Below are 14973 nucleotides of genomic sequence, written 5' to 3'. Positions count from 1 at the left end.
AACTTACACCATACACAAGAATAAACTCAAAATGGATAAAGGACTTAAATATACGACAGGAAACCATAAAAATTCTAGAAGAATACAAAGGCAACAAAATCTCAGACATATGCCAAAACAATTTCTTCACGGATACAGCTCCTAGGGCAGTTGAAACTAAAGAGAAACTGAACAAATGGGACTACATCAAAATAAAAAGCTTCTGCACAGCAAAAGAAACCATCAAAAAAACAACAAGAAAACCCACCTCGTGGGAAAACATATTTGCCAACGTCATATCTGATAAGGGCTTAATCTCCAAAATTTATAGGGAACTCATACAACTTAACAAAAAGAAGATAAACAATCCAATCAAAAAATGGGCAAAGGATCTAAATAGACACCTTTCAAAAGAGGACATTCAGAAAGCCAAGAGACATATGAAAACATGCTCAAAGTCACTAATCATCCGAGAGATGCAAATCAAAACAACAATGAGGTACCATCTCACACCTGTCAGAATGGCCATCATCAACAATTCAACAAACGACAAGTGCTGGAGAGGATGTGGAGAAAAAGGAACACTTGTGCACTGCTGGTGGGAATGCAGACTGGTGCAGCCACTATGGAAGGCAGTATGGAGGTTCCTCAAAAAATTGGAAATGGAACTCCCATTTGACCCTGTGATCCCACTTTTAGGAATATATCCCAAGAAACCAGAAACACCAATCAGAAAGGATATATGCACCCAGATGTTCATAGCAGCACAATTCACCATAGCTAAGATCTGGAAACAGCCTAAGTGCCCATCAACAGATGAATGGATTAGAAAACTGTAGTACATCTACACGATGGAATACTATGCTGCTGTTAAAAAGAAGGAACTCTTACCATTTGCAACAGCATGGATGGAACTGGAGAGCATTATGCTAAGTGAAACAAGCCAGTCAATGAAGGAAAAATACCACATGATCTCACTCTTTCGTGGATAATTAAGACCATTACAAACTTTTGAACAATAATAAATACAGTGGCAGAGCTGCCTCAAACTGATTGTCGAACTGCAGTGGGAAGGCCAGGGAGGGTTGGGGGACAGGAGGGAGGGGAGTAAGAGATCAACCGAAGGACTTGTAAGCATCCATATAACCATAACTAATGGACATAAGACACTGGGGGGTAAGGGAGGGCAGGGGCTTGTCAAGGGTGGGGGTGGAAAAAAAGGACACTTATGTAATACCCTTTGTAATACTTTTAGCGAAAAATAAAAAAAAAAATAAAAAAAAGAATTAAAAAAAAATAATAATTTACATGAGTTAAGAATTAATCTCCATTGTCAATTTACCTCTTTTACTTCCTTCTCCATGATATTTAAGCTCCCATGTGATGACAAATAGAGTGTCATTTTGCCACCCTTTTTCCCCACTACTATAGTTTGCCATAAAGCTATTAGTTAATTTCTATTTTTATTTTTTACTATCTTTAAAATAAATAAAAATAAGCCCTTTATTGGGCTCAGGGGTCCAATCTCTTGAAAGATTAGAACTTGCAATCAGAAATTCCAAACATTTGTTTTCATCTGTGCAAGAGTTTTTTGTCTGATTTCTAAGAAAAATCAGAGCTTCTTTGCCTTGTCCCATTATAGAGACATTGTCCTATAAAAAAACATATTATTAAGGATTTTTCATTAAGGGAGAATAAAGTGTAAATGAAATAAGTGTATTTCATACATTTTCACTGGCAATGAAACTGGACAGAAAAATCAATTTTAATGAATATTTTCTGGATATTTCTGTCCCTATGGCTACACTTTGGTTATAAAACTGGAAAGTAATGTTGGCAGACTCAAAGTGAAATGTAAATTCATTTTTCATAAAAAAAAATCAGAAATACTGCATAAACTTTTATCTTTAGTAAAAGAAAACCCCCATGAAACAATTTTATACTATCTAATACCCTGACTGTCTAAGCAACAGACTTGCAAATTTAGTGAGTGGCTTATTAGTGACATTAGTTTGCACTTTAATATTTCTTAAGTATCCCAGATGAAAAGAATTTTTGTAGATAAATTTATTCAGAAAAAATTTAAGCAGAAAACACTTGAAAATTGTGAGTATGCAGCATCTATTTAAAATCCAAAATTGAACATTTTACATTACTGTGGCTTTTTAAACAAAACACCAACAAAAGTGAGGACACAGCACCATTCAAAACTACGATGAACTCAAATGGTTTAGTTGCTTTTCATATCTTCAAGTATGTTTCAGTCTGTTTTTAGACAATCTATTCTTTCATTGCTCCAATTTATAGTCATCATGTTATTGATCACTTAAAAACACTTATTTTACTTGATAGTAACCACAAAGCAAAAACCTATAGTATATACACAGAAGATAAAGAGAAGGGAATCAAAGACTACCACTGTAGAAAATCATCAATTCAAAAAGGAAGGCACAAAAATAGGAAGAAAGGAACAAGAGAACTACTAGTATACAAAAGCCAGGAAACAATTAATAAGATGGCATTAGTAAGTTCTTAGCTATCAATTATTATTTCAAATGTAAATGGTTAAATTATCCAATGAAGACATAGAATGGCTGAGTGGATTAAAAAAAACAAACACCTGCCCAGATTTGGTTCTGATTGATCGGTTTCTATGCCAGTCAGCGTCAAAACCTCCACCTCCTAGGCAGCATTTGGCTCCTCGCACTTCACCCAGACTTAGTTCTGATTGGTCAGTTTCTATGCCAGTCAGTGTCTCTGGGCCTATCAACTGGCCTGATCAGAGAGGCCAGGCTGATCAGCAGCCCCAGTGGAGGCCCTAGAGCAGCAGTTCTCAAACAACCCTTTCACAGGGGTCGCCTAAGACCATCAGAAAACACATATATAATTACATATTGTTTTTTTGATTAATCACTATGCTTTAATTATGTTCAATTTGTAACAATGAAATTGGGGGTCACCACAACATGAGGAACTGTATTAAAGGGTCGTGGCATTAGGAACGTTGAGAACCACTGCCCTAGAGAAAGAGAGGCGCGACTGCTGGCCAGGTCCAAAGAGAAAGAGAGAGTCAAGTGCTGATCAACAGCTGCCACGGAGGCTACAGACCAAACCCTGCTTCTCTCTCCTGGCCTCTCTCTGGGCCTGATCTATAGGCCCCTCGGCAGTCAGTGCTGGGTGGCGGTTCTCAAACTGTGGGTTGCAACACCTTTGGGGGTCAAACGACCCTTTCACAGGGGTCGCCTAAGACCATTGGAAAACACATATTTTCGATGGTCTTAGGAACTGAGACATCGCTCCTCTATCTGTCTCCAGGTGGGTCCGCCCACACGCAGATACGACCACATATGAATACCTGGCATGATGACATCATCGTGCCAACCCCATCACATACACCCCACACAAATACAGGTGTATGTGACAGCTAGATTTCAAGGGGTCCTCAATTATGTTTTTTCTATAGTCTAGTTGTAATTTTGATGTGGTTGTGGGAGATGTGAATACCGAGATTACCTACACCACCTTCTTGACTGGATGGAGGTCCTATAATTAATTTTAAGGTCAATTAGAGTAAGTCTTTCTCAAAATTATTTGGCCTCTTTTTATAGGTTTTAGAAATAGCAAGTCAATTTCTTTAAAAATGCTTGTCTGGATATTTATTAAAATTATATTAAATCTATATATCAATTTGGGGAAAATTGAAATGTTAATAATATAAAGTCCTCTCAACCATTTACAAAGTATAATTTTTGTTTTATTAGGTCCTCTTTCACTTTTTTCTCATCCCTAAAATACTCTTATTAGAATCTAAACAATACGTTTTTAGAGAAGTCTTGCATATATTTTATTAAATTACCAGGAAGTATTTTATGTTCTTGAATGATACTATAAATCAGCGGTTCTCAACCTGTGGGTCTCGACCCCTTTGGAGGTCGAATGACCCTTTCACAGGGGTCGCCTAAGACCATCAGAAAACACATATTTTCGATGGTCTTAGGAACAGAGACACTGATCCTCTATCCGTCTCCAGGCAGGTCTGCCCACATGCAGATATGCCCACATATGAGTACCCAGCGTGATGACATCATCGTACCAAGCCCATCACATACACCCCGTACAAATACAGGTCTGTGTGACAGGGTTGGCACCATAATGTACTTACGCGGACCAGTCACACATGTGTAGAGAGCAGCTACTGTGTAGAAAGCAGCTGCTGTGTTGAAAGCAGCGTAAAAGCAGCAGTATTGGATGTAAAATGACACTTCATGAATTATAATTACTGGGTAAATGTAAAATCATGTACTGTAAAATCATCAACTACTGCAAATAAAAATATCTGTACCATGGGAACTTAATCTCAGTTGTGGTTGATGTGAATACTGGCCCCTTGTGATAGTAACAGGTATGTACCCTTGTGATAGTAACAGGTATGTAAAAAAACAACACAGAATGGTAAATCATAAGAAACCTTAATGAACTGTATTGACTGAACTAAGCTATTGTTACATATTATTTTCATTAGCAAACCATCCCATGACAATGGATTGTGTAGAGAAGAACGTTAAGAAAAGAAAATATATTAAAAAAAAAGAAAAGAAAATATAGTGAGCATTTTTTACAGTATGGTTTTACCTCAATAATTACAGCAGGAATTGAGAAACAGCAATGTGTTATTTGTTGTGAAGTTCTATCAGCCAAATCTATAAAGCTGAACAAACTAAAACGCCATTTTGATAGCAAGCATCCGAGCTTTGCCAGCAAGGATACCAACTATTTTAGAAGCAAAGCTGATGGACTCAAGAAAGCCAGACTTGACACTGGTGGCAAGCACCACAAACAAAACGTAGCAGCCATTGAAGCTTCATATTTGGTGGCACTCAGAATCACCAGAGCTATGAAACCTCACACCATTGCTGAGAATTTACTGTTGCCAGCAGCCAAAGACATTATTCGAGTTATGATCAGAGACAAATTTGTTACGAAATTGAGTGAAATTTCCTTCTCTAATGACACTGTCCACAGAAGAATAGATGACATGTCTGCTGATATTCTTGATCAGGTAATCCAGGAAATTTAATCTGCTCCACTTCCAATATTTAGTATCCAGCTGGATGAATCTACAGACGTTGCTAACTGTTCACAGTTACTGGTTTATGTGAGGTATATTAATGATGGCGACTTTAAAGATGAGTTTCTTTTTTGCAAACCTCTTGAAACGACAACTACTGCACGTGATGTATTTGACACGGTTCATTGCTGAAAGAGCATAAGATCTCTTGGAAAAAGGTTTGTGGTGTTTGCACAGATGGTGCTGCTGGTATGCTAGGATGTCGATCTGGATTTCAATGTTTGGTAGTGAATGAGTCACCAAAAGTCATTGGAACTCACTGTATGATTCATCGGCAAATATTAGCAATGAAGACGCTGCCACAAGAGTTACAAGAAGTAATGAAAAGCGTCATAAGTTGTGTCAATTTTGTAAAGGCGAGCACTTTAAACAGTCGACTGTTTTCGCAACTGTGCAATGAGTTGGATGTGCCGAACAATGCTCTGCTATTTCACACTGAAGTGAGATGGTTGTCGAGAGGAAAAATTTTAAAACGTGTTTTTGAGCTTCGTGATGAACTCAACACGTTTCTTAATCAGAAAGCAAGACCGCAGTTCAAAGCACTTTTCAGCGATAAAAGTGAACTGCAGAAAATAGCTTACTTGGTTGACATCTTTGACAACTTGAATGAGCTAAATTTATCATTGCAAGGACCAAATGCAACATGCCGCGATTTGTCTGAAAAGATCCAATCATTCCAAATGAAACTTCAGCTTTGGGAAAAAAAAATGGATGAAAATATAATTTACATGTTGCCTACCTTATCTGCTTTCTTTGAGGAAATGACATTGAACCAGACAAAAGGATTATGATGATCATTTCTGTGAAAGAACACTTGCACATGCTTGCAGTCAAAATTTCATCATACTTTCCAAATCTACCTGATACCCCATTTGCACTTGCCACAAGCCCATTCACAGTCAAAGTTGAAGATGTTCCTGAGACAGCACAAGAGGAGTTCATTGAACTTATTAAAAACGATGCAGCGAGAACTGATTTCTCTACAATGCCAGTTACAAAATTCTGGATCAAGTGTTTGTAGTCATATCCTGTTCTGTCTGAGACTGTGCTTTGCCTTCTTCTTCCATTTCTAACAACATATCTTTGTGAAACAGGGTTTTCCAGCTTGTTGGTTATCAAGTCTAAATACAGAAGTAGACTTGTTGTGGAAGATGATCTTTGTTGTGCTCTTGCAAAGACTGCTCTGAGAATTTCTGATCTGGTGAGAAAGAAGCAATCTCAATCTTCACACTGACGTTGGCTTTTTATGCATACTGTAGCAAAATGTAGCAATGTAGTTTACTGTTGTTATATTAAAACTGTTACCCATGCTACACCATGCTTCAAGACAAAATTTCATTTATTTGTAATTAGAAATATTTCACAATATATAATTACATATTGTTTTTATGATTAATCACTCTGCTTTAATTATGTTCAATTTGTAACAATGAAAATACATCCTGCATATCAGATATTTACATTATGATTCATAACAGTAGCAAAATTACAGTTATGAAGTAGCAACAAAAATAATTTTATGGTTGGGGGTCACCTCAACATGAGGAACTGTATTAAAGGGTCGTGGCATTAGGAAGGTTGAGAACCACTGGTTTAGAAGAATATATGGGCTCAGGGCAACTCAGAGCACCAGACTTGTGCAGGGCTCTTGTTGTCTCTGACACTCCATAACCCTTTTCCAGGACTGGCTTAAAAGACAGGAGACTTTGGAACTACAAAAATGTAACTTTACACAAATAAAACCTCTTCCACATTCCATCCTCTCATGGGAGCTTCTGAAAATGCTACTTTCAGTGGTGCCCCAAGAATAGGGATCCCCCAAAGGACAGGGGTGTTTCATCCACCAGCAACACTATTTTGCCTCAGTGGCTCAAACTTACTAATTCCACTGATTAGAATGTTTTGCTTTCTTCCTTATTTCTCCTTCAGAACTGAAGTTCAAACAGTCTTACATAAATTATATATTAACTAAATCACAAAGTGTATATTCACCAAAGCTTGTTGAAAATGTTTGGCTTGTTATTGTAGAACTAGAGACCCAATGCACAAAATTCGTGCAAGAGCAGGCTTTCCTTCCCCTGGCTGCTGGTATCAGCTTCCCTCTGGCACCCGGGACTCAGGCCTCCCTCACAGCCCTGGCTTCGTCCAGAAGGTCATCCAGAAGGATGTCTGGAAGGATGCGGGTCTAATTAGCATATTACACTTTTATTATTATAGATACTCCCCAAAATTTCTGTTTGAGAGTAAAACCTACATGATATGAGTCTAGTTTTATTCTAAGATGTCAGCATTCACTTCATTGTTCAGATATGAATATTAAATAGAAATTCTTCATACAAACTTTTTGTGTATTTGGTGTTTGATAATCTTTAAAATTTGAAAAGCTTCAAAAAGTTTGAAGACAATTTCCCAATATGAAACCATATGCACAATCTTTAAATCATTGTGACATATTTAAGAGTCATTCACAACATTTAAAAACAGCAAAAAAAGTTAAGAAGAAGGGGGATCACAATAAATCCTAATCAATGGAAATCTGAAAAGGTCACTGAACAGCCCTAGTATTTAGAAAAATCAGGCATTAATGCAAGCATATCTATTTAATTAAATCAGTACATACATACACTCTTTTAAATGTGTGAAATTGAATAGATATGCCTAATCTTTAAAAAATTTCCTCTTGAACTTTTTGTCTCATCATATTTCCATTATTCATTTCCTATTATTATTATAACCCTGTCTGCAACTTTTCAAGAGCTGCCCTTTCCTTGGCAGTTCCAGTCTCATATGTGCATTCCCCAACTGGCCACAGAAGAGTCACCTGTGTTCTATTTACTAAACATAATATATTTTGTTTACTTTTTACCCTCCTTAACCATTCTGCATCCTTGGGCGCTATTTTATCTTCTTTCTTTCATTTTTAAATATATATATATATATATATATATATATACACATTATTTCAGAGAGGAAGAGAGAGGGAGAGAGAGATAGGAACATCAATGATCGGCTGCTTCCTGCACGTACCACACTGGAGATAGCAGGGGGATTGAGCCAGCAACCCAGGCATATATACCTGGACCTGGAATTGAACTATGACCTCGTGGTTCAGAGGTCGACACTCAACTGCTGAGCCACACTGGCCAGCTTTATCTTCTTTCTTGAAATCTTCTCCCTAATCCTCTGAAAGATTGGGTTGTTGTAATTCCCAATCTTTGTAACCATTCTTCCATAACTAGTATTATCCATGATACTTCTTCTAACCCCCTACCTTATTCTTCCCAGGTCCTATATTGAATTATGTTCTTTGCTCTTTTTCATACACATACTCTCTTTGAACAATTTTATTCACTCCCATGATTGTAGTTGTTCTTTCTAAACATAGGCTTTGAACATTCTATTTACAGTATATGATCCCTATTAAAAAATGAAACAAAACAGCAAAAGCACTGCAGTTACTTTTTCTAGCTAATTGTTGAACACACAATCTTATCATATCTTTTTCTAACAAAACCTTAACATCTCTTCAAGCTCTAACACAAATTTGAACTCCTTCATGAAGCCATTATTAATCAATTATTTGTAATTTGGAAAATCTCCTGAGCTTGAGTTACTGATAGAAGTTTTATTTCCAATGTCATTCTTGTATTCTCATAGCAGCTTTATTATTGAAAACTCTTTATTTAAAAATTCAGAAATTTTAGTTCAGATTTATTAGCAATTTCCTTATAAAAAATCTATTAATGTTAGAGGTAATTAAAGTTCACTTTAGAAAATCAAAGAAAACTCAAAATAGTACAAATTGAGAAGGTTAAAATGTGAGAACAAATTAGCCAATAAAATAATGAAGGAGAAAAAAAAAACTTCTAGTAAGAGGATTAATTCGATGTACAAGCATGAAGGCCAAGAGTGAACCATAGACACATGAACAGGAATTTTATCATAAGGAACATTTTACAACACTACACAGATTTTAATTTTTAAAGGAGAATGCTTTATTTAAGGCTTTAAAATTTAATTTACAAGTGCAAACTGTATTTTAATTTAAGCACACACAAACACACTGGCAACTGAATATATGATGGATTTACATGTAACTGAGATCAAGTTGGTTGATAAGTGCTATTCAGATCATCTATATCCTTAATGGTTTTCTGTCTTCTCCATTCATTATTGGAAATGAAGTGTTGAAATCTCCAACTATAACTTTGTATTTGTCTATTTCTCATTTTAGTTCTATCAGTTTTTCTTTCATGTATTATGAAATTCTATTATTAGGAACATAACACATTTAAGATTGTTATATTTTTCTTGGAGAATTGAACCCTTCTCATTGTGTAATGTCCTTCTAAATTCCTGGTAGTATACCTTGTTTTGAGGTTTACTTTATCTTAATTTAATATAGCCACTCCATTTTTCTTTTGATAGAGTTGCATGGTTAAATTTTTGTACATTTACCTTCATATTTAAATTTGGCTTCTTATAGAGCTGGTAGTTGAGTCTGTTTTTGTTTTTTACTTAATCTGACATTCACTGTCATTTGAGAAATTCATTTAAACAATTTATTTGATGTTATTATTGACATGGTTGGATTTAAATATTTCATGGTTGGATTACCTTTGTTTCATTTGTTCATTTTCCTGCTTTCACTTTCTTCTGTTGTTGTTTTGATTAACTGAGTATTTTTTTATTTTCTCAACTATTGGTTTATTATTTAAATATTTTTCTTAATTTTAGAAGAATTTCACAGGGTTTAAAATATTAACTTCAATTAATCAAAGTGTTCCTTCGGATAATAATATATTGCTTCAAATGTAATATAAGGAACTTAGATAGTATTCACCGAATTCCTCCCTTCAATCTATTGCACTATTGTGTCATACATTTTACTTTTACAAATGATCTAAACCGATCAGACATTGTTACCATTTAACTTAAAATGATCAACTATATTTTAAATGGATTTTGTTTGGGAAAAGGGATGACTTTTACATTTATCTTAATTTTAAGTGATTTTAAGGTACATAGAGATTGTAATCATTTTAGATATCCCTGGTAAATAATTGAGTGGGGGGTTAAATAAATTCCATTACTGTATTCACAGAACCCCAGAATCACTTAATTCATAAAGAAGTTGGCTCAGCATTTTTGGTTCATGGTAGGATTGCAACCCTGAATATTTGAACACCTACTCTGGGGAGTTATTTTTTCTTACCCAGAGGAGATGAAATCATTTGAAAATAATAGAGAACTTATAATTAATTTCTGATGCACACAATTTTGTCTACATATAAGATTCTGACAAGGGCTGGAATATTTATTTTTAATAATGAATGAATACTATGATGCATGTATCTGAATACTATGATGCATTTATTTATATATTTAAGATTTATCATTCAATTTAGTCCTCAAAACCACCTTAGGAGTTAGATACTATTATTATCCATATCTTACATAAAAGAGAATTGAAGCAAAGAGATGTTATATTATTTGCCTGAAGACACAGAGTTATTAAGGCTCATAGTAAAATTAAATATGGATAGAAGCTAAAGCTCAGTCTCTTAACCATGTGCTTAATGGAGAAAACGAAACTTTAATTCTAAACTCCAATATATTTGAGATAAAAAGTAGAGTTCATGTTTGTGTATTCACATGTTTTTAAAAGTTATATCTTATTTCTTAAGGAAATTTAAGAATGGAAGCGAATGTATTTTGAGCTCAACACTAAAGAAATCATTAGCTCTATGTTCTAAAGTCATCTGTAACAATTTCACAGGTAATAGAAAGGACTCACAAGATTTCTCAGGGTGCACTAATGATAGGCTTCAGTCACGGTAATAAGTATGCTGTAGCAGCAGGGACAGAACATGGACAAGCATCTGGAGTCCAAAAAACTTTCAGGCAAAGCCCCACAGGTTACTTTCTTTGTTGAATAGGAAATACTTTATCTCTGGAGTATGAGCCATCAAGATACGCATAATAAATCTTGGTTTCAGAAGACTGTGAGCAAGATTTTTCAGTGGGATCTATGACCTATTGGTCATATAGCCAAGTTGAGCTTTGTATCTTGTTAATCAATATTTAAGTCAGCAATCTACATATCTCTGCCTCTAAACAAGCTCTCCCTGGGGATAGACTGACAGATTTCTCAGAAACACCTACTGAAATAATTTGCCAAAATTCGTTAAGTTTTTGAGGCTAAAACAAACAAAAAAAAATCACTACTTCACTACTTCTTAAAAGCAATATTTAAATATCTATATATATAAAAAAGCCTAATATGCAAAATTTACCCTTGGGAGTTTGACCAACCAGGAGTTTGATCACTCATTATGACGTATGCTGACCACCAGGGGGTGGCGTGGAATGAAGGAAGGCCCCAGCCAACAGTTGGCAGCCAGGGAAGGGAGACCCTGGTCAGCAGCTGGCAGCCACTAGGGACCTTACCCATGCACAAATTTTGTGCACTAGTGGTAATATAAAAGACAAAAGTGACTCTCTTAGTGACAAAGTTAGGGATTAAATATGATAAAAGTATAAGTCCAATGTGCCATGCAAAACATACCCAATGTTAAAATTCAATAATACTGTGCTCTCCTGGATTTTTTTCTACCTGACTTTTTCATAGTACTTTTTAAAATGTATGCTGTTATCCTCAGCTTCTTAAAATCAAAGTACCCTAGGGTTTAGTCCTTGGTGATAATCTATTGTCAAGATCCACTCACTTTCTTGATAAACCAATTCATTATCATAAGATGAAATGCCTTCTATAGGCCAGTGATTATACCCATTTTTTCGAGCTCATACTTCATTCCAAAAATTTGACCTCATAAATCTATCTGCTTTTAAGACATCTCCAACAGAATATTTAGTAGATAGTACAAATCATCAGAAACTGAATTGAACTCCTGATCTTCCTGGCCAAAGCTGCTCCTCTAGCAACATCTATCATCTCATTTGACATTATCTTCATTTTTCCTATTCATAGACCAACAAATTTCATGTCCTCTTTCTTTCCTCTTTTTCTTTACACCTCGTGTCATTTATTAGGAAATTCTACTGGCTCTGTCTTTAAAATACCACATGTAAAATATAACAATTCCTCATCACCTCTATTTCTATCTATCTTCTGAGTCATTATCCTTACTTGCATGGAATACTGCAATAGCCTTCTAATAGCTCTTCCTGTCTAGGCCTTCTCCTCATACTTTTATGAAACACAATAGCTAGAGTGATTATTTTTATGTGGAAGTCAATATATCACACTTCTCTGCTTAGAATACTGCAACATTTTCACTCGATACAAATGTCCAATTTCTAATAATGGCCCCAGTTATTCTCTAACCTCACATTTAACTACTACCCTTCTTGATCACTCTGCTTCATATAAAATGGTACCATAGTTTTCTCTCCCTTTACCATGCCAGGAATATTCCAGTTGTAGAGGAATCTGCAGCAGTGATTGCTTTCTTTGACTGAGTTCTTTACTCAATTCCCTACCTCTCTAACATTCTCTCAATCTTATTTCAAGTGCCATATTTCCAATAAGGCTTATTCTGATTACCATGTTGAAAATTGCACTCTATTTTCTCTTCAGCATTCCCAAATGCCTTCTATTCTACTGTATTCTATTCTTCTTCTATAGTATTAAACCTAAGAAATTCCTATTTTGCATTACTCTTAATTTTTTATGTCTGCCTCATTTAATGAGAATTAAGACCCTGCAAAGACAGGGATCTTTGCTGTTTTTTCACTGTTCTATCCTAGAAACCAAGTTGAGGACCTGGAGGTGTACCAGTTAATAATGCAGATTTTTTCAATAGATGGAATTACACATATGTTGATATATATGTGATTTGGTATGTATGCTCTCTTGTTGTATTGACAGCAAGCTTCAAAACTTCATGTCAAATTTGCTGAAGGTGTTAACATCATAGATACTTTTACTCTTAAAAATGTAGAATTTCGTGCCAAAAAAAGAGCATTTGTGGGAAGTTTTAATTCATTACTTTATGTTGAAGAAAAGTGCTGCTGAAAGTTATCATATACTTCGGAAAGTTTATGGTGAATATGCTCCATGTCAAGATACTTGTGAACGCTGGTTTAAATGCTTTAAAAGTGATGATTTCAATGTGAAAGACAAAGAATATCCAGGTCAACCGAAAAATTTTGAAGACCAACAATTATAAGCATTATTGGATGAAGATGCATGACAAGCTCAAAAACAATTTGCAGAGAGATTAAACATTGTTCAGCAAACAATTTCCAATCATTTACAAGCAATGGGAAAGATTTTAAAGGAAGGAAAATGGGTGCCACATCAACTGAAGGAAAGACAAATGGAAAACCGAAAAGTCATCAGTAAAATGTTGCTTCAACAGCACGAAAGAAAGTTTTTTTTTGCATTGAATTGTGACTGGTGATAAAAAGTGGATTTATTTTGAAAATCCCAAATGAACAAAATCATGGGTTGATCCAGGTCACCATCAACACCGACTGCAAGGCCAAATCGCTTTGGAAAGAAGACAATGCTCTGCGTTTGGTGGGATCAGGAAGGTGTGGTGTATTACGAGCTTCCAAAACCAGGTGAAACCATTAATACTGATCACTACTGACAACAAATAATCAATTTGAACTACACTTTGATCGTGAAATGACAAGAATGTGCCAGAAGACACGGCAAAGTAATTTTGCTTCATGATAACGTACCATCACACACTTCAAAACCAGTTAAAGACACGTTAAAAGATCTTGCCTGGGAAGAATTAACCCACCTGCTGTATTCACCAGACCTTTCTCCTTCAAATTACCACTTGTTCCGGTCGATGGCACACACACTTTCTGAGCAGCACTTCCAAACATAGGAAGAAGTGGAAAATTGGGTCTCTGAATGGTTTGCCTCAAAACAAGAAAAGTTCTATTGGGACAGTATCCACAAATTACCTGAAAGATGGGGGAAATGTGTAGCTAGCAATGAACATTACTTTGAATAAAGCACTTTTGATGTTTCTCTTGAAATTATCATGTTTTCTTTGATTACAAGATCTGCATTATTAGCTGCTTAATAAATGTTAGCTGAATAAGTTAATATATAAAGTAATTGTATTGTTGACCCTGAATCAAAATTGTAGATATAAATATACATTTTCTTAAATTGTATCTTGTTATATTAATACATGTCTACACAAAAGTACTGAAATTATTTTAAGTGTGTAATGAATTAATTATCCATTTATAATGAACCACTCAGTAACCACTAAAGTGAGTCAAAACTAGTTCTGTGTATAACAGAGTCTGTGATGACTGAATAAAGTAGCAAATATATATAATATAAAGAGTTGGTCAAATAGAACCAAGTTAGCTGATAGGCAAGGCATTCATCTCTATGGCTATAAAATCATTACAAATATAAAATGGTATAGGCAGGGCAATAATTTTAGTGCAGAAAATCAAAAGCATCTTTGTATTAAAACATATTTATTGAGGCATTTCTTAAAAAGCCCTCCAAGAAAGATTGTTAAGACACAGACAGAAGGGAACAAATAAGGAGGGGACCATTTTATAAAAAGAATAATAAATGTGAGTGCTCATAAACCAGATAATCTTTCCAAGTTGTATCTTATGATCTCTGTCTCCAGAGCAAGAGTGTACATAAGAGCCCAGGCAGTGTGGTGCATGGTTGAGCATCAATCTATGAATCAGGAGGTCACAGTTCAATCCCCTGTCAGGGCACATACTTGGATTGCAGGCAACAACCCCAGTAAGAGGCATGCAGGAGGCAGCCAATCAATGATTCTCTCTCATCATTGAAGTTTCCATCTCACTCTCCTTCTCCCTTCATCTCTTAAATCAATATATATATA

Source organism: Myotis lucifugus, unplaced genomic scaffold (assembly GCF_000147115.1).
Source record: "Myotis lucifugus unplaced genomic scaffold, Myoluc2.0 scaffold_81, whole genome shotgun sequence".
NCBI lineage: Eukaryota > Metazoa > Chordata > Mammalia > Chiroptera > Vespertilionidae > Myotis > Myotis lucifugus.
The sequence above is the reverse complement of the archived record's forward strand: the minus strand, read 5'-3'. Positions refer to the sequence as shown.